The sequence below is a fragment of the Ictidomys tridecemlineatus genome, chromosome 4 (assembly GCF_052094955.1).
Source record: "Ictidomys tridecemlineatus isolate mIctTri1 chromosome 4, mIctTri1.hap1, whole genome shotgun sequence".
NCBI lineage: Eukaryota > Metazoa > Chordata > Mammalia > Rodentia > Sciuridae > Ictidomys > Ictidomys tridecemlineatus.
Genome location: NC_135480.1, coordinates 109,458,575 through 109,480,003, shown reverse-complemented (window position 1 = coordinate 109,480,003; position 21,429 = coordinate 109,458,575). Strand labels below are relative to the sequence as shown.

Below are 21,429 nucleotides of genomic sequence, written 5' to 3'. Positions count from 1 at the left end.
CAAATGTCATAAAGTCATTCTTAATGGCTGAGTAATACTTCATTGTGTATATATACCACATTTTCTTTATCCATTCATCTATTGAAGGCATCTAGATTGATTCCATAGCTTAGACATTGTGAATTGAGCTGCTACAAACATTGATGTAGCTGCATTACTGTAGTATCCTAATTTTAAATCCTCTGGAGTGGAGTGGAATAGCTGGGTCAAATGGTGGTTCCATTTCCAGTTTTTTTGAGGAATGGTCAACCAAAATGGTTGCATCAATCTGTAGTCCTGCCAGCAATGTATGAGTATACCTTTCCCTCCCATCCTTGCCAACATTTATTGTTCCTTGTATTCTTAATAATTGCCATTCTTACTGGAGTGGTGTGAAATCTCAGTATGGTTTTAATTTGCATTTCTCTAATTGCTAGAGATGTTGAACATTTTTTCATATATTTGGCTTTTTTTGTTTTTTGTTTTTTTAATTGTTGGTTGTTCAAAACATTACATAGTACTTGATATATCATATTTCACACTTTGATTCAAGTGGGTTATGAACTCCCATTTTTACCCCGTATACAGATTGCAGAATCACATCAGTTACACTTCCATTGATTTACATATTGCCATTCTAGTGTCTGTTGTATTCTGCTGCCTTTCCTATCCTCTACTATCCCCCCTCCCCTCCCCTCCCCTCCCCTCTTCTCTCTCTACCCCCTCTACTGTAATTCATTTCTCCCCCTTGTATTATTTTTCCCTTTCCCCTCACTTCCTCTTTTATGTAATTTTGTATAACCCTGAGGGTCTCCTTCCATTTCCATGCAATTTCCCTTCTCTCTCCCTTTCCCTCTCACCTCTCATCCCTGTTTAATGTTAATCTTCTTCTCATGCTCTTCGTCCCTACTCTATTCTTAGTTACTTTCCTTATATCAAAGAAGACATTTGGCATTTGTTTCTTAGGGATTGGCTAGCTTCACTTAGCATAATCTGCTCTAATGCCATCCATTTCCCTCCAAATAATATGATTTTGTCATTTTTAATGCAGAGTAATACTCCATTGTGTATAAAATCCACATTTTTTTTATCCATTCATCTATTGAAGGGCATCTAGGTTGGTTCCACAGTCTTGCTATTGTGAATTGTGCTGCTATGAACACCAATGTAGCAGTGTCCCTGTAGCATGCTCTTTTTAGGTCTTTAGGGAATTGACCGAGAAGGGGAATAGCTGGGTCAAATGGTGGTTCCGTTACCAGCTTTCCAAGAAATCTCCATACTGCTTTCCAAATTGGCTGCACCAATTTGCAGTCCCACCAACAATGAACAAGTGTACCCTTTTCCCCACATCCTCGCCAGCACTTGTTGTTTGACTTCATAATGGCTGCCAATCTTACTGGAGTGAGATGGTATCTTAGGGTGGTTTTGATTTGCATTTCTCTGACTGCTAGTGATGGTGAGCATTTTTTCACATACTTGTTGATTGATTGTATGTCCTCCTCTGAGAAGTGTCTGTTCAGGTCCTTGGCCCATTTGTTGATTGGGTTATTTGTTATCTTACTGTTTAATTTTTTGAGTACTTTGTATACTCTGGATATTAGGGCTCTATCTGAAGTGTGAGGATTAAAGATTTGTTCCCAGGATGTAGGCTCCCTATTTACCTCTCTTATTGTTTCTTTTGCTGAGAAAAATCTTTTTAGTTTGAGTAAGTCCCATTTGTTGATTCTAGTTATGAACTCTTGTGCTATGGGTGTCCTATTGAGGAATTTGGAGCCCGACCCCATAGTATGTAGATCGTAGCCAACTTTTTCTTCTATCAGATGCCGTGTCTCTGATTTGATATCAAGCTCCTTGATCCATTTTGAGTTAACTTTTGTGCATGGCGAGAGAAAGGGATTCAGTTTCATTTTGTTGCATATGGATTTCCAGTTTTCCCAGCACCATTTGTTGAAGATGCTATCCTTCCTCCATTGCATGCTTTTAGCCCCTTTATCAAATATAAGATAGTTGTAGTTTTGTGGATTGGTTTCTGTGTCCTCTATTCTGTACCATTGGTCCACCTGCCTGTTTTGGTACTAGTACCATGCTGTTTTTGTTACTATTGCTCTGTAGTATAGTTTGAAGTCTGGTATCGCTATACCGCCTGATTCACACTTCCTGCTTAGCATTGTTTTTGCTATTCTGGGTCTTTTATTTTTCCATATGAATTTCATGGTTGCTTTCTCTATTTCTACAAGAAATGCCATTGGGATTTTGATTGGCATTGCATGAAACCTATAGAGAACTTTTGGTAATATCGCCATTTTGATGATGTTTTGCCTATCCATGAACAGGGTATATTTTTCCATCTTCTAAGATCTTCTTCTATTTCTCTCTTTAGGGTTCTGTAGTTTTCATTGTATAAGTCTTTCACCTCTTTTGTTAGGTTGATTCCCAGGTATTTTATTTATTTATTTTTTTGAGGATATTGTGAATGGAGTGGTTGTCCTCATTTCCATTTCAGAGGATTTGTCGCTGATATACAGGAATGCCTTTGATTTATGCGTGTTGATTTTATATCCTGCCACTTTGCTGAATTCATTTATTAGCTCTAATAGTTTCTTTGTAGACCCTTTTGGGTCTGCTAGGTATAGAATCATGTCATCTGCCAATAGTGATAATTTAAGTTCTTCTTTTCCTATTTTTAATGTCTTTAATTTCTTTCGTCTAGTTGCTCTGGCCAGTGTTTCGAGAACTATGTTGAATAGAAGTGGTGAGAGAGGGCATCCCTGTCTTGTTCCAGATTTTAGAGGGAATGCCTTCAATTTTTCTCCATTCAGAATGATGCTAGCCTGAGGCTTACCATAGATTGCTTTTACACTGTTGAGGTAAGTTCCTGTTATCCCTAGTTTTTCTAGAGTTTTGAACATAAAGGGATGCTGTACTTTGTCAAATGCTTTTTCCGCATCTATCAAGATGATCATATGGTTCTTATTTTTAAGTCTATCGATATGGTGAATAACATTTATTGATTTCCGTATATTGAACCAGCCTTGCATCCCAGGGATGAATCCTACTTGATCATGGTGCACAATTTTCTTGATATGTTTTTTAATCCAATTCGCCAGAATTTTATTGAGGATTTTTGCATCTAGGTTCATTAGAGATATTGGTCTGTAGTTTTCTTTCTTTGAAGTGTCTTTGTCTGGTTTAGGAATCAGGGTGATGTTGGCCTCGTAGAATGAATTTGGAAGTTCTCCCTCTTTTTCTATTTCCTGAAATAGCTTGAAAAGTATTGGTATTAGTTCCTCTTTAAAGGTTTTGTAAAACTCTGCTGTATACCCATCTGGTCCTGGGCTTTTCTTAGTTGGTAGTCTTTTGATGGTTTCTTCTATTTCCTCAATTGATATTGGTCTGTTTAGGTTGTCTATATCCTCCTGACTCAATCTGGGCAGATCATATGACTTAAGAAATTTATCAATGCCTTCACTATCTTCTATTTTATTGGAGTATAAGGCTTCAAAATAATTTCTGATTATCTTCTGTATTTCTGAAGTGTCTGTTGTGATATTGCCTTTTTCATTCCGTATGCTAGTAATTTGAGTTTTCTCTCTTCTTCTCTTCGTTAGCATGGCTAAGGGTCTGTTGATTTTATTTATTTTTTCAAAGAACCAACTTTTAGTTTTGTCAATTTTTTCAATTGTTTCTTTTGTTTCGATTTCATTAATTTCAGCTCTGATTTTAATTATTTCTTGCCTTCTACTTCTTTTGCTGTTGTTTTGCTCTTCTTTTTCTAGGATTTTGAGATGAAGTATGAGATCATTTATTTGTTGGTTTTTTCTTTTTTTAAGGAATGAACTCTAAGCAATGAATTTTCCTCTTAGAACTGCTTTCAATGTGTCCCATAGATTCCAATTTGTAGTGTCTGTGTTTTCATTTATCTCTAAGAATTTTTTAATTTCCTCCTTGATGTCTTCTATAACCCATTGATCATTCAGTAACCTATTGTTCATTCTCCAAGTGATCCATGATTTTTCCTTCCTTCTTTTATCGTTGATTTTCAGTTTCATTCCATTATGATCAGATAAGATGCATGGTATTATCTCTACTCCTTTATATTGTCTAAGAGTTGCCCTGTGACATAATATATGTTCTATTTTTGAGAAGGATCCATGTGCTGCTGAGAAAAAAGTGTAACTGCTTGATGTTGGGTGGTATATTCTATATATGTCAATTAAGTCTAGGTTATTAATTGTGTTATTGAGTTCTATAGTTTCTTTATTCAACTTTTGTTTGGAAGATCTGTCCAGTGTGAGAGAGGTGTGTTGAAGTCTCCCATGATTATTGTATGGTGGTCTATTAGACTCTTGAACTTGAGAAGAGTTTGCTTGATGAACATAGCAGCACCGTTGTTTGGGGCATATATATTTATGATTGTTATGTCTTGTTGGTGTATGGTTCCCTTGAGCAGTATGTAGCGTCCCTCTTTATCCCTTTTGATTAACTTCGGCTTGAAATCTATTTTATTTGTTATGAGTATAGACACTCCTGCTTGTTTCCGAAGTCCATATGAGTGATATGATTTATCCCAACCTTTCACCTTCAGTCTATGTATGTCTTTTCCTATCAAATGCATCTCCTGTAGGCAGCATATTGTTGGGTCTTGTTTTGTGACCCATTCAACTAGCCTGTGTCTCTTAATTGGTGAGTTTAAGCCATTAACATTTAGGGTTATTATTGAGATATGGGTTGTTCTTCCAGCCATATTTGTTTATTTATGTTACTAAACATGGTTTGTTTTCCTCTTTGATTATTTTCCCCCCCTTTACTGTCCTACCTCCCACTGTTGGTTTTCATTGTTATTTTCCATTTCCTCTTCCTGTAATGTTTTGCCGAGGATGTTTTGAAGAGATGGTTTTCTACCTGCAAATTCTTTTAACTTTTGTTTATCATGGAAGGTTTAATTTCATCTTCCATCCTGAAGCTTAATTTCGCTGGATACACGATTCTTGGTTGGAACCCATTTTCTTTCAGTGTTTGAAATATGTTATTCTAGGATCTTCTAGCTTTCAGAGTCTGTGTTGAGAGATCAGCTGTTATCCTGATTGGTTTACCCCTAAATGTAATCTGCTTCCTTTCTCTTGTAGCTTTTAAAATTCTCTCCTTATTCTGTATGTTGGGCATCTTCATTATAATGTGTCTAGGTGTGGATCTCTTATGATTTTGCACATTCCGTGTCCTGTAGGCTTCTAGGATTTGGGATTCTGTCTCATTCTTCAAGTCTGGGAAGTTTTCTCGTATTATTTCATTGAATAGATTGCTCATTCCTTTGGTTTGGACCTCTATACCTTTCTGTATCCCAATGACTCTTAAGTTTGGTCTCTTTATGTTATCCCATATTTCTTGGATGTTCTGCTCATGGTTTCTTCACAGTCTTGCTGAGCTGTCTATGTTCTTTTCAAGTTGAAAGACTTTGTCTTCATTGTCTGATGTTCTATCTTCTAAGTGTTCTACTCTGCTGGTAGTATTCTCAATTGAGTTTTTAAGTTAGTTTATTGCTTCCTGCATTTCTAGGATTTCTGTTTGTTTGTTTTTTATAACCTCTATCTCCCTGTATAGTTGATCTTTTGCTTCTTGGATTTGTTTATGTAATTCATTGTGGAAGTTTCTTTCATTGTCTGATTTTGCTGTCTGATGTCTTCCTTGAGATTCCAGATCATCTGAAGCATGTATATCCTGAATTCTTTATCTGACATTCCATCTGCTGCAGCTATTACCTCTTCTAAAGTTGAGTTAACCTGCATTGCTTGTGGTCCTTTCTTTCCTTGTCTTTTCATACTGCTGGCGTTTCTTTCTGCTTGGTGAAACTGTTGTGTTTTTGAAATTTTCCCCCTATATATTTATATTGCTCTTGTATAGTTGAAAAGTCTCCCTTGCAGGGGCGGGCAGCGGCTGTGCTCCTCCTCCAATTGGGGTGATCTGTCTACCACACTGACAGGCTGCTGGGTCTGTTCTGCTGGTCGGTCGCAGGTCTGCCTACCTTGCAGGCGTGGGTGGCAGCTCTGCTCTGCCCCTCCTCAAATTGGTGTGACGTGTTTACCACGCCCGCGGACCCCTGGGCCTGTTCTGCCAGTAGGTCGCAGGTCTGCCTACCTTGCAGGCATGGGCAGTGGCTCTGCTCTGCCCTTACTCCAATTGGGGTGACGTGTTTATTACGCTGGCGGGCCGCTAGGCCTGTTCCAGGCGCGGGCGGCGGCTCTGCTCTGCCCCTACTCCAATTGGGGTGACGTGACTACCACACCGGCAGGTCGCTGGGCCTTTTCCAGGCGCGGGCGGCAGCTCTGCTCTGCCCCTCTGGCTTGATGACAAAGTGAGAGAGATTCGGGTGTATGTGACTCACTTTCTTTACCAGGAGACCAACTGTTTCTGTCACCGCTGGTATCGATGAAGTTATCTCCTCTGCCGCTTTCTGATGACATCAGATCTCTGCCATGTTGATATCCCATGCAAATGGCAGCATTTCATTCCCTTTGCCGGGTGACCAAAGCAACGGGTGAGTCTTCACCCGCCCTCACAAGCCCCGTCTCAATCCTGTTGCCACTGCCTATGAAGGCTCGGTTGGTATTTACCTCCACAGTATTCAGCAGGATCCAGACCGAGAAGCAGTTTCCACGGGTTCTTTAGCACTGAGCCTGAGTAATTTGTCTGCGAGATGCAGGCGAATGGCAGCCTGAAATTACCTGTTCTATAGCTGAATGAGCTGGGATCAGTCGAAAACAGGCATGGTGACATCAGCTCTCCAAATGGTGGCTGCTGGCTTCCTCTGTGGTCTGACTGGTGTGGAGAACCGAATTGGACTGCTTCCTCCCCCCCCCCCCCCCCGTTCTCAAATCCAGAATTCAGCACTGAGTACAGTGATTGCATAGCTGGCAGGAGCCCACAGAATCCGCAGCGCTGTATCTTTGCATTGCTATCTCATCGTTTCCCAGTGCCAGCTGCAGACTCTAGCCGCGGGGCGATTTGCTGAATAAGCAGCATGACCCTCCATGCGGACAAATTGCTCGAGTTTGAGCCCCTGTAGCTGATCCTCGTGCGATGAAAATCCTTCCTCTAGGTTTTGGAGCACCCCAATTTTGCTGGAAATTCCTAACAAGATAGCTTTTAGCCGTTCTAACTCGTCATTCTCCCGCACAGTGACGTGGTACACGGGGGTGATGCACTCCCTTCGCCGCCATCTTCCAGCCTCTCTCATATATTTGTTGACCATTTGTATTTCTTCTTTTGAGAAATGTCTGCTTAGTTCCTTGGCTCATTTATTGATTGGATTATTTGGTTTTTGGTGTTAAGTTTTTTGAGGTCTTTATATATCCTGAAAATCGATTACCTATCCCTGGTACAGGTGGCAAAGATTTTCTCCCAGTCTCTTGAAGCTCTTGATTGTTTCCTTTGCTAGAAAGAGGCTTTTTAGTTTGATTTCACCCCATTTATTGATTACTGGTTTTACTTCTTGTATTTTAGGAGTCTTGTTAAGGAAGTTGAAGTATTGGGTCTGCATTTTCTACTAGTATATGCAGGGTTTCTAGTCTAATTTCTATGTCTTTAATCCATTTTGAGTTGAGTTTTGTGTAGAGTGAGAGACAGAGGTTAAATTTCATTCTATTACATATGGATTTCCATTTTTCCTGGCACTATTTGTTGAAGAGGCTATCTTTTCTCCAATGTATGATTTTGGCAACTTTGTCTAATATGAGGACACTGTATTCATGAGGGTTGGTCTGTGTCTTCTATTTTGTTCCATTAATCTTCTTGCCTGTTTTGGTGCCAACACTGTACTGTTTTTCTTGGTGGTAGGGTACCGGGGGTGGGGTACTTGACCACTGAGCCACATCCCCAGCTGTATTTTGTATTTTATTTAGAGACAGGGTCTCACTGAGTTGATTAGCACCTCACTTTTGCTGAGGCTGGCTTTGAACTCTTGATCCTCCTGCCTTAGCTTCCTGAGCTGCTGAGATTACAGGCATGAACCATTGTGCCTGGCCAATACTGTTTTTGTTACTATAGCTGTGTAGTATAATTTAAGATATGATATTGTTATGCCTTCTGCTTTGCTTTTCTTGCTAAGGATTGCTTTGTCTATTCTGGGCCTCTTATTATTCAAAATGAATTTCATGACTGCTTTTTCTATTTCTATGAAGAACATCATTGGAATTTTGATAGGAATTGCTTTGAATTTGAACAGTGCTTTTGGTAGTATGGCCATTTTGACAATATTAATTCTGCCTATCCAAGAACATGGAAGGTCTTTTTCAAACTCTTTCTTTAGTGTTCTGTAGTTTTCATTGTAGAGGGTTTTTTGTTTTGTTTTGTTTTGTTTTTTTTTTACCTTTTTCTTAGATTGAGTCCCAAGGTGTTTTCTTGTTTTTGTTTTTGTTTTTTTGAGGCTATTGTGAATGGATGGTTTTCCTAATTTCTTTTTCAGGTGATTTGTTACTGGTGTATAGGAATGCAATTGACTTCTGGGTGTTAATTCCGTATCCTTCTACTCTGCTGAATTCGTTTATGAATTCTAAAAGTTTTCTTGTAGAGTTTCTTTTGGATCTTCTAAATATAGAATCATGTCATTGGCAAACAGATAGTTTGAACTCTTCTTTTCCTATTTGTATCTTTTTAATTTCTTTCTGTTGCCTCATTGTTCTGACTAGAGTTTCAAGGACTATGTTGAATAGAAGTGGTGCATCCTTGTCTTGTTCAAGTTTTTGGAGGGAATTCTTTCAATTTCTCTACATTTAGAATGATGCTGGCCTTGGGTTTGTCATATGTAGCTTTTACAATGTTGAGGTATGTTCTTTTTTATCCCTAGTTTTTTCTAGTATTTTCAACATTAATGAATTAATTAATTAAAGAATTTTTTTTTCAAATGCTTTTTCTGCATCTATTGAAATAATCATGTGATTCTTGTCTTTAAGTCTATTTTTTAATATGATGAATTACATTTTTTGATTTCCATATGTTGAATCAACTTTGCCTCCCTGGAATGAAACCCACTTGATGATGGTGAACTTATCTTTTTAATGTGTTTTTGTATGAGATTTGCTAATATTTCTTTCCTTTTTTTTTGAGTTTGACAAAATTTATTGGTATTTTAGTAAAGACATTTATCTCAGTCATTTCTCTCTCCTCATCTTGACCTTAGGTTAATATTTCATTTGGAACGACCAACAATAAAAAAAAAAAAATTTCATTTGGGTCAAGAAAAGAATATGTAGTAGAGGGATGTTATTTTAACAAACAGTAAAATGGACAAAATGGGTAGTTTGCCTATATAAAAGTAAGTTAAATTCATGTTTCTTGATATAATTAAATCATGTTAAGAACTAATGGTTGTATATACATTTCCATTGTTTTACTTGGGGCTCTTTCTAAACTTAAATGCAAGTGAACAAGAGTTAGGAATATATACAGGTTGCTTCTCTGGAATTATTACCAATTAAAAGAGCTTAGTGAGTTAATTACCACCAATAAAATAGTTTGAAGCTGCCTCCAAATTTAACATTGTAGGAGTTTTCAAGGAAATCATATTACCATATTTTTATTATCTGTGACTATGCTTTTAGAGATGTTTAATTGTCACATTAAAAAATTATGTCCATATACAATACAAAAATACAAAACAAACACCCTATGATACACAAATCTTAACAGTATATGTGGTGGGAGATTCATAAAATGTGATTGAAGATGCATTTTCTTCCCTTTTTTTTTTTTTGAGAGAGAGAGAGAGAGAGAGAATTTTTTAAAATATTTATTTTTTAGTTTTCAGCAGACATAACATCTTCATTTGTATGTGGTGCTGAGGCTTGATCCTGGGCCGCACGCATACCAGGTGGGTACGCTACCGCTTGAGCCACATCCCCAGCCCCTTTCCTTCTATTTTTAATACCTAAAATGTGCTTTTGAGAAGACACTGGTCAGATATATAGATATATATATATTTATATCTCAAATAAACCATAGACTTGTACTAATAAATCCTGCAGTGAGTTCAATTTAATCGGATTTAACAAGTAACTTAAATGATTAGACAAAGTTACAGAAAGTGCATCTTCTCATGTTGTCTTCATACAATGTTAAATTTTTCATTTTTGTGTGTGTTTATACATTTAAAAAAATAAAAACCAGCCAAATGCTTAAGTATTATATACATTTAAATTTTGGTGGTGGTTTGTACTTTAAAAGAAATAGCTTCCTTATGATTTGCCTCAAGTTCTGGTGGAAATGCTTACAGGAACTAGTTATGAACAAAAACCAAGAGAAGCACATTCAGAATACTGATTTACTTTGGTAGCAAATGGTTGTTCTTTGAAGACTAATGAAAGTAGACAAGACCCATTAAGGTGTGTGGGCTATTTGAAATACTCGATACGTCACATAAAAATTAAAAAAGAAATAAAAGCATTTTGAAGAGCTAAGCGTTTGTATCCACTGATAGCAATGCCAATACCTAGTATATGATGACTTGAAACAAAACAAATGCCCAAGGAAAAAAAGCTGTATTTTATCTAAATTTATTATCAGTTAATAGTCCAGTACAATACTCCCTTCTCTCTATAAGGCTGTTCCTGGGAGCCAGATAGTTTAAGTAATGAGTGAGTTAAGTTAGGAGAGTAACTGCTTGCAGTTTTAAAAAGATAGTAACTTTTTGTTTCCCTCTTAATGTGCTAATAGTTGTGCCTAAAAAACATGCAATTCTTAAAAAGGGTACCATTTCTGATTTCTTTATTATCTGTTACCTTTGGAAACTAATCACATGAAACTAAAAAATTAGCAAATGTCTTGAAATCTGTATATAAGACATAAATTATCTCTAATTTCAAACTCTCATTTATTAATGTACCACTCAATCTTAAAAAACAAAACAAAAACAAAAAAGAAAAAAAAGGGGCTCCAAAGATAGTCTTATACCATTCTTTTAAAAAAGGAAACTGTTCTTTTTAACTTTACACCCATCCCACACCCCAATTTCAGAACACATCATTTAATTGTCTTGGTCATGGACATTTCCAAGATGAGATTTTATATTTCGTTCCCATAGCTTCTGGTTATCAGAAAACCCATGCTTTCCTTTATTGAAAGAATTTGGTCCAGCTGATGTTGGTGTATCCCTTCCAATATTCTTCATTCTCATCTTTGCTTCTGGAGGCATTTCCTCTGGTTCACTATCTTCATCTTCATTAAAAGCTGCTGCTACTGAAAGGATTTTTGGAGCAAGAGTTGGAACAGTTTCTTTAGGCTTTCTTGATCCAAGTTTGATGGAATGGCTGATGCTTTCTTTGTTGTCTGACTACCTATGGCAAATCCAGACTTGGAGATCTTTGTAGGCTTTGTTGGGAGGTCTGCAGCTTCTTCTTCAGCTGATCACTTCTCAGCGCTGTGACTGGAACTTTCCCCTCCATTACTCCTGCGGCTCCAACTCACTGTGGCTTTTCAGGCTTCTCCTCTCCCGCCTTCCCATCCGCCATTTTCCAGGATGCAGCCTTCCCTGCTGAGATTTGCCAATACTTCATTGAGAATTTTTACATCTATGTTCATCAAGGATATTGGTCTGCAGTTTTTTCCCCTTGATGTGTTCTTGTCTTGTTTGACAATATTAATTGTCAAATTGAGAAGATGGGTGACACTAGCTTCATAGAATGTGTTTGGAGAATTCCTTCCTTTTCTATTTAATGGAATAATTTGAGGTTGATTGGTATTAGTTCTTTTTTAAAGGTCTAGTAGAACTTGACTGAGAATCCCTCTAATCCTGGGCTTTTCTTTGCTGGTAGGCTTTTGATGGCTTCTTCAATTTCCTTACTTGAGATTGGTCTGTTTAAATTTTCTATATTCTCTGGTTCAATTTGGGTAGGTCATGTCTCTAGGAATTCATTGATGTCTTCAAGACTTTCTAGCTTATTGGAGTATAAGTTTTCAAAATAGTTTCTGAAAATACTCTGTATTTCAGTAGTATCTGTGGTGATATATCATCACAGAGTTTAATGATCGGACTTTTTTCTGTTTTTTTGGGGAGTTAGCTTGAAAAAACAATTTTGTTTCTTCTTTCAAAGAACCAACTTTTTATTTTGATTTTTTTGAATTTTTTAAAATCTCAATTTCATTGATTTTTGCTTTGATTTAAATTATTGCCTATCTTTTATTGATTTTGGTGTAGATTTATTCTTTTTTTCCTAGGGCCTTGAAATGTAATGTTAGATTATTTATTTTGTATCTTTCTGTTCTTTTAATACATGAGCTCAATGTTATAAACTTTCCTCTTAGAATCATCTCTTAGTGTCCCAGAGATTTTGATATGTTGTGTAATTATTTTCATTTACCTCTAAGTATTTTTCAAATTTTATCCCTGATTTCTTCTGTTATCCATTCATCATTCAGAAGTGAATTATTTAGTCTTCAGATGTTAGAGCAGTTAGCACTATCAAAGGACCTACAGATGTCCATGGACAGCCCTGTGTTCCAATTGGTTTTTCCTCACAGTGTCTCCTCCTTTCTATTTTTTATCTTATTGTTGATTTCTAATTTCATTCCATTATGACCTGATAGAATTCAGGGTATTAACTCTATATTTTTCTATTTTGCTTAGAGTTGTTTTGTGGCCTAAGATGTGGTCTGTTTTAGAAAATATTCCATGGGCTGCTAAGGAGAAAATGTATTCAGTCATTGATGGATTAAATATTCTACATATGACTTTTAAGTCTGAATTATTAATTGCATTTTTTAGTTCATATCTTCTTTATTAAGTTTTTGTTTGGAAGATCTATCTAGTCATGAGAGAGGTATGTTAAAGTCACCCAGTATTATTGTGTTGATTTTTGGTATTGAGAAGGGTTTGTTTGATGTATGTAGATGCTCATTGTTTGGGGCATAAGTATTTATAATTGTTATTTCTTCTTGTTGTGTGATTCCTTTAAACAGTATGAATTCCTTCTTTGTCTCTTCTGATTAACTTTGGTTTGAAATGAACTTTATGGGACTAGAAACCCCTGATTGTTTATGAGATCCATGTGAATGATGTTTTTTTTCCCAACTTCTCACCTTTAGTCTGTGGATGTATTTGTCTATGAGGTGAGTCTCTTGAAGACAGCACATTGTTGTTCTTGTTTTTCAATCCAATCTGCCAGCCTTTGTCTTTTGATTGATGAGTTTAGTCCATTTACATTCAATGTTATTGTTGAGAGATGATTTTTATTTCTTGTCATTTTGATTTGTTTCTAGTTTTTAAGTTGAATTGGATTTTCCTTTGATTGACTATTCTTCTAAAGTAGTTCCCGCTGCTGATTTTTATTTTTATTTTCCATTTCTTCTTCATGAAATACATAAATAGTCATTTTAAAAGACATTCTTTGTATACTTTTAAGGACTTTAAAAAACTATTTTTTGTTTAGATGACACAATGTCTTTATTTATTTATTTTTATGTGATGCTGAGGATCAAACCCAGTGACTCAAATGTGCTAGGCAGGCACTCTACCACTGAGCTACAAACCCAGTCCTCCTTTTAAGAACTCTTTATGCAAACAGTCAGCAAGTACAAATATATATTTTTGATTTCTACCTCATAAAAGTAGAATATAGTGTATATAACATTGACCTGTATTTACACCTCTATTTTTTGTCTTTATTTTTCCATTTAATACGAATACTCCAACAGCCATTCTTCAAGAACTTCTTTTTTTCAGCTGCATAGTATTTTATTGTGTAGGTATAGTTCTATTTTAAAGTATATATATATTTTAATTGACAAATAATTACTATGTATGTTTATAGGCTCATGTGATATTTTGATCTATGTATATATTGTAGAAAGATTCAATCAAGCAAATTAACATTATATCATCCACTTATTTTTTATCTGAGAATGTTAAAAATCCATTATTTTTTAATTCATACTTTGCAATTTTACATATTTCTAGAGTACAAATTGATGTTTCAAAATATTAATCAAATCAAGGTAGCAATTATTGATTCATTATGTTGAAAACATCCAAAAACCTCTCTTCTAGCCAAGTATGGTAGTGTACTCCTTAATCTCAGTGACTTGGGAGGCTGATGCAGGAGCATCACAAGTTTGAGGCCAGCCTGGGCAACTTAATAAAACCCTTAGCAACTTAGTGAGCTCTTGTTATAGTTTAGTTATGAGATATTTCCCAAAAGCTTATGTGTGACATGCAAAAAAGTTTAGAGGTGAAATGATTAGATTATGAGAGTCTTAACCAAATCAGTGTTTTAATCTGCAAATAGGGATTAACTGGGTGTTGACTATAGGCAGGTAGAGTGTGACTGGAGGAGGTGTGTGGGTGGGGTGCCTTTGGGGTATATATTTTTTACCTGGTGAATGGAGACTGTCTGCTTCCTGGAGTGATGTCCAATTGCTTTCCTCCACCACTCCTCTGCCATGATGTTCAGTCTCACCTCTTACCCTAAGGAATGGAACTAGCCATCTATGGACTGAGACCCCTGAAACTGTGAGTCCCCAAATAAACTTTTCCTCTTCTAAAAATTTTCTCATCAGGTCTTTTGGTCACAGCAACAAAATAATTGACTAAAACAGACCCTGTCTCAAAATTAAAAAAAAAAATAAATAAAAGGGACTGGGATGTTGTTCAATGTTAAAGCACCTCTGGACTTAATCCTCTTTAACAAAAAACAACTAAAAAACTCTTCTGAAATATGCAAGACCTTATTATTAATTAGTTACCCTCTTGTGTAATAGGGCACCAGAACTTATTCCTCCCAATTTTCACTGAATGACCACTTTCTCCCCAGCCTCCTCTCCTCCCTCCCTTCCACAGTCTTTGGTAATCACTGTTCCACTCTCTAGTTCTATGACATCAACTTTTATTTATTCCTGTCTACTGGAACTTGTACCCTTTAGTCCACACTTTTTCTTTCCCTTTTCCCTTTTCTTTTCTTCCCTCCTACTCCAACCCCACCCTCTGGTGACCATCTTCCTATTCTCCATTTCTATGAGATGGACTTTTTTAGATAGCACATTTAAACAAAATCATATAGTCTTTGTCTTTCTATGTCTGGTTTATTTCACTCAGTATAATGTTCTCCAGTTCCATCCAGGTTGTTGTGAATGATAGGATTTCCTTTTTTTAAGGTTGTATTGTATTTTAGTGTGCATACATACCTACCACATTTTTCTTATTTGGGCATTTTTGTTGCTTTTTTCTCTTGACTGTTGTGAATAATGCTGAAATAAACACGAAGTGCAGGTATTTGTTCAACATAGTGATTTCAATTGCTTTGTATATATACCTAAAAGTGGCATTGCTGGGTGATTTGGTAATTCTATTTTTCCTTAATAATATCCATATTGAATGGTATTTATTTGACCATAATGGCAAAGGAAACAGAAACTGTTTTTCTTAAAATTTTTGAATAGATAATATTTGCAACATAGTATTAGTTTTTTTTGGTATGAAATAAAACATAAGTAGATTTAACAAGATAACTTATTTTGATTAAAATTGCTTTAGTAAGGCTTTATTTTGTTACAAAGTGAATCAGAGATTTTAATTTGAAGCAGTTTTTCATAGAAAGTTTCAATTTCTAAATTTAAAAATCCCCACGTTCTTTCCCCCAAATTCATAGTGAGCATTCACAAAAAGTGTATACAAATATTTATGAGCCAGTGATACAGCAAACTTTAAAAACTTGAACAGCAAAATCATACAACTAAAGCTCAAGCATCACATTCATTTCCCTCAGATATGAGAGATCTCAATAAAAAAGAAGAAACCCACTAGGTTTTCCTTTTGGATAGTCTCATCAATATGTAGAATGCACATTTTTTGAAGACAGTTTCATTAATCCACTACCACACTCTTGCCTTTCGTTTCTGAACTTTATTCCTTTCAAAGAACATGAAATTGGTTTCAGACGTTCAGTCCATGATTGGCTGACTTGGTAGCTCTTGGCCCAAGGAGAGGCAGTAGAGAGAGCTGTAATTCTAATTTTGCTTTTTTTGAGGAACCTATATACTGTTTCCTGTAATGGCACATTTAACTTACATGCTCACCAACATGTTCAAGCATTCCCTTTTCTTCAAATCCTTGTCAATAGTGTTGTAATGTCTTCTTGATAATAGGCATTCTAACAGGTGTAAGCTGTGGTTTTAATTTTCATTTTCTGGATGATTAGAGATATTAAACGTTTTATTTTTTAAATGTGTTGGCTATTCATGTATCTTCTTTTGAGAAATGTGTTTGACTACATTTCTAATTTTAAGGTCAGATTATTTACTTGATATTGAGTTGTTTGGGGATATTAGCTTCTTCCCAGATATGTGGTTTGCAAATACTTTCTCCCAATACATGAATTATTTCTTCACTCCCTTGTTTCCTTTGCTGTACAGATGCTTTTTAGTTTGACTCCATTCCATTTGTCTACTTTTACTTTTGTCGCCTGTGATTTTAGAGTCCTGTCCAAAAAATTGTTGTCCAGACCAAATGCATGGAGCTTCCTCCTGTTTTCTTCTAGTAGTTTTGCATTTTTGGGTCTTAGTTTTAGTCTTTTATCCATTTTGAGTGGATGTTGTGTGTAGTGTGATGTTAGTATATGTGGATATGGAATAATGTATCCCATTCTTCTGAAAGTGGATATTCAGTTTCCCCAATATTATTCATTTTTTAAATTAATTTTTAAATTTATATATGACAGTGGAATGCATTATAATTCTTATTACACATATACAGCACAATTTTTCATATCTCTGGTTGTATACAAAGTATATTCACACCAATTCGTGCTTCATACCTATACTTTGGATAATAATGTCCATCATATTCCACCATAATTTCTTCCCAATACTATTTATTTAAGAAACTTTTCTTTTCCTATTATGTGTTCTTGGCATCTTTGTTGATTATCAATTGACCATAAATACATGGGTCTATTTCTAGGTTTTCTATCCTGTTTCATCGGTCTGTGGTCTGTTTTTATGCTAGTACCATGCTGTTTCTGTTACATTAGCTATATAATATATGTTGAAGTCAGGGAGTGTGTTGCCTTTCTCCAGCTTTCTTTTTTTCTTGCTCAAGTTTTTTTTTTTTTTTAATATTTGAGTCTTTTCTATTTCCACATGATTTTTTTTCTATTTCTGTGAAAAATGACACTGGAATTTTGCAAGGAATTGCATTAAATCTGTAAATTGCTTTGGGTTGTATGGGCATTTGAATAATTAATATTGTTCAAATAATTCTTCCAGTCCACGAATGGAATATCTTTCCATTTATTTGTGTCCTATTCAGTGTCCTTCATCAATTTCTGAGTTTTTGCTGCACAGATCTTTCACCTTCTTGATCTGAAGCTGAGGTCACTTACCCTAAAATATTTTTTATGCTATTGTAAATGGGGTTTTCTTATTTATCTTTTTGATAATTCATTGTTAGTGTATAGAAAGGCTACTGATTTTTGTCTATTAACTTTTTTCACCTGTAACCTTATACTGTTACTTATTTTATACATATACAAAGGACTGAACTTTCCAAAGCTTTATTTAAACTTATTATGTTCTAAAATTTTCTAACAGAGAGACTAAGGCAAGATTTATGTCAATCACAGGCAAATGTGAGGGCAAAGGAAAACAGGACAGGAAGGTTTGGGAAACAAATGCAAGGTGATGTGTTGCCATGCTGGCCAATACTTTTTGACCAGTCATAAGAGACACAGCTGGCCCCTGAGTAGGTGCTCCTGTTTGGCCATGAGGGATATTTTCAGATAAGCTGCAAGGAAACCATGCCATGGAACAGTCCATGGAGGAAGGAAGAAGGAATTTCTGTTGTCCTTCTCAAATTTTAACACACCTATATATATGGGTTGTATTATTTGTCCTTCTCAGCAGATTTTGGGGAAGCTAGATCTCAAGCTTTGCAGTGTTTAGAAATTGTGGGAAGAGCTCAGAGTGGGTCCCTGCAGTAGCTGAGTGTCACAGAGACAGGAGGGGTCATGAGAGTCTGAGGGGGCCCATAAGATACATTTAATACAAGTATTCCCTTGTATCTCTTAATTTAGTTCATTATACCTAAAAAGCTTTACAATTGATCAATCCATCTAGATTGATGATAAAAATGTTCTTTTTGTGGGGAGACATTAATGCATAGCAAGAATCCAGCCTCTCATTCTAAACTACCTGGGTTTGAATACCAGCTCTGACACTGAGTGGCTGTGTGACTCTAGTCAAGGCATTTCATATGTTGATACCTCAGTTTTCTCATTTGTAACATGAGACTAATACTTAAAATCATACTTGACACCTAGCAAGAACTACACGAGCAATAAAATTACTATAGCTAGCTTTGAATATATTATTATTGTTATTATTATAATATTTGGCTTTTATTAGCCTAGCACTGTATTAAGTGCTTTATACCTATAAGTTCAATTAATCTCCCAGCAGCCATATGAAGTAGGCTGTACTGTGAATCCTATGAGAGGTATTATTAGCATTCCTATTCTACAAGGTAGTTTTGCTCTACTACATGCTCCCACCATGAGGTGCTGCCTCACCACAGGTCCAAACAATGGTGCCCACCAATCAAGGCTGAAACCTCCAACACTATGAGCCAAGGTAAACCTTTTATCTTTGTAAATTGATTTTCTCAGGTATTTATTATTGAGATATAAAGCCAACTAACATAATTTGGATGCTTTTAAATATATATCTCCAACTTAGACTTACTTACCTAGTAGAATCCTGGGCTTAGATGTTCCACAGGCATCTCAAATTCAAAAGGTTAGAATTGAACACAGTTTTGTTTCCATAAAACATGTATGTTCTTTTTTTTAATATGTATGTTCCGTTGGGAATTACTCTATTCTCAGATAAGACTGGTGTAGGGAGTGTGACAACCATTCACCTCAGCTAGCAGGCTATTGTCATCCTTGATTTTCTCTCTTCTTTATCTTCCACATGCATTAGTTTACAAGTCCTGTCAACATTTTATCTCACTTCTGGTATTTTCCCCTCCTCTCTGCCCTTATTGCTAATGCCCTAGTTTGGTTTCTTGACTGAATTAGACTGCCTGGACTGCTTCAAAAGTCCATTTTCTGTTGCTAATAATGTAAAACAACAGACTGAGTAAGTTATAAAGAAAAGTGATTTATTTTGACTTACAGTTCTAAGGTATAAATTCTAAGGGCCTTGTCTGCTGGTGGCCTTCTTGCTAGCAGAGTCCAAGGCAGCACAGGATATTGCATAGTAAGAGTCAGGAATATGAGGGTGTGTATGTGTCTCTCTGGTCTGTCTCCCTCTTCTTAGAAAGCCACTGGAGATGAGGGGGCTCCAGTCTAATGACCTTATCTAATTCTTATCATTTCCCAAAGATCCCACCTCTAAACACCATAGTTGGATTATTTTTTCATCCTCCTACTACCTCATATCCAAACCATAGCAAGAATCTTTCAAATACTTTTACCTTTGGCTTGGCTTCCTCAAATCTAGCCTCATCATTGATGCCAAGTTGTACTTCTAAATACAAACCTGACTAAATAACACTTCTACTTAAAACGATGCATTGACTCCCCATTGCCTAAGAATAAAGTTCTATCTTCTTGGCATGACCTCCATGGACATCTAACACCTGGTTTCAGCTGCTTTCTGCAATGCCTTCACTTAACAATCCCTGCCAGACTCCTTAAACTTTAGTCACAAAAAAGAGCTTGCAGTTCTTTTGAGTCACCTTGTTTCTTGCCTCCATTCCTTTATTAATACTACCTTCTCTGCCCAATTTTTCTATTCCTTCACCTTATCTGGCTAATTTCTTCTATCCTTTTAGACTTAGTACATAAATCACATCTTTGGGGAAGTCATTTTTTTTTTTTTGTCATGGGTGACAAAAAAAAAAAAACCCTGGAGATGTACTTATCCATTTATATGTCTGTGTCACAATTAGATTGCAGGTTCTCTGAAGTTTGTGGCTGTGCATTATTTCTCTACATATGCCTGTGCCTATCAGTGGCATACAGTAGGTACTTTTAAACTAAATGTTGAACAAATGAATGAATAAATCATTAATGTAAAGCTATTTTATATCTGAAAATATTTCACTTACTAAATAAGGCAGAAGAAGAATAATCAGTGTTAATGAAAAAGATTTCTTCTCAGGTTGGTTATGAGTAGCAGCAGGCATAATGATATTTGAATGGCACTGTGAGATCTGGAGGTACTCAAAGTTAATTGAGTCCCAAGAGAAAAACCTGGAAGTCTCTGTTAGTAGAGCTGCTGTCATAGGGGATGTCTAGAATTTTTATATAGTACCACAAGAAACCTAGCAAGACTTCCACGTGCACAAAACTCTCATTTCAGTTAAGCCTTCTATGTTTATAGGAAGTCTTATTTTCTGAGTGAAAAATCACTTGTTACACCTTGTTAAGTTAATAACATACAGGTTCTTTGTCTGAATATGTTTAAAAAAAAAAAAGGAGCAGTGGAGCAAGCTACAATTACAATTCTTTTTTCTTCTCTTACATGGATTTTCTTTCCAGGGCTTTCATGAAGACCCTGAATCTAGCTGCAGCAGAAAGACAAGACAGAATAGTTATTTCTCCTGAAGCGAATTTATGAACTTCAGGTGTCATTAGGGTTCCTTGTGTAGTTAAACTAATAGTAAGTAATAATGATGGTAAAAAAGAAAGTGAACAGCTGCTAGTAACTATTATAATTATATAGAAATTACTATTCTTGGATGTCCACCGAATGGCAGGTGCTAATTACAAAGTACATTTATGTTTCGAAACAACCTTCTAAATAGAATTTTTTTTTTCCATTTTTCAACTTGAGCAACTAAAGTTCCAAAAGCTTCAACAATTTGGGGGTAGGTCCAAGGAACGAACCGGGAAGACTGTGGGTCCAAAGGCCATTGCTGGTGTAACCAGTGTCTTCAAGAAAATTTGTTACCTGCTAGCGCGTATGTGATGGCAGGGCAGATTAGTTGGATAATCCGATGCAGCTAAGAAACTAAATGTCCAAAGTGGTGAAAAGGCGAAGCAACTAAGCACTGTAGGAAGGTACAATCATAAACACACAGCCTCCAGCTAAGAGCTTAGAAAAGGGACGGACTAGGTGGCTAGCTCCACCGAGAATTTAGGTAGGAGGACGAGGGGCGGGGCCTGGGCGGGAACTCCGGGGAACGTGCAGACCATTTGTGTACTGCCCAGAAATGCCGCCTGTCCCGGGAACGTAAAGGTGAGGGGAAAGTGAGTGTAGACATTGTAAACATCTCGATGACTTTTTGAGGCAGATCATCCTCAGCTGTGCTACACCAAAGAAAAGCTTCTTTTATGCTCGCCTGAGGTGGCTTTCTGGTACAGCAAGCAAACAGGTGACGGGGAGAAGGACGGACGCAAAGGACGCCATCCCCCCTCGGCGTATTGGTATGGCCCATCCCCCGCCGCTGATCTGGCAAGCTGCGCG

General features: G+C 36.4%; 1 protein-coding gene and 1 pseudogene across 10 annotated transcripts in view; one reads left to right on the top strand and one right to left on the bottom strand.

Moving 5' to 3' along the window:
• The window catches only part of Cdon (cell adhesion associated, oncogene regulated), a 178,411-nt gene that overhangs the window by 61,115 nt on the left and 95,867 nt on the right, over positions 1–21,429 (top strand). The window contains exon 1 of one of the 10 annotated variants that reach the window (XM_078047292.1): positions 21,177–21,201. The exons of the other annotated variants lie outside the window; for them this stretch is intronic. The gene's annotated coding sequence lies outside the window, so the exon portion shown is untranslated. Of the gene's footprint in view, positions 1–21,176; positions 21,202–21,429 lie in introns of those variants that run through there. 10 annotated transcript variants of the gene reach the window in all.
• LOC110598701 (PEST proteolytic signal-containing nuclear protein pseudogene) lies at positions 10,979–11,492 on the bottom strand (annotated as a pseudogene).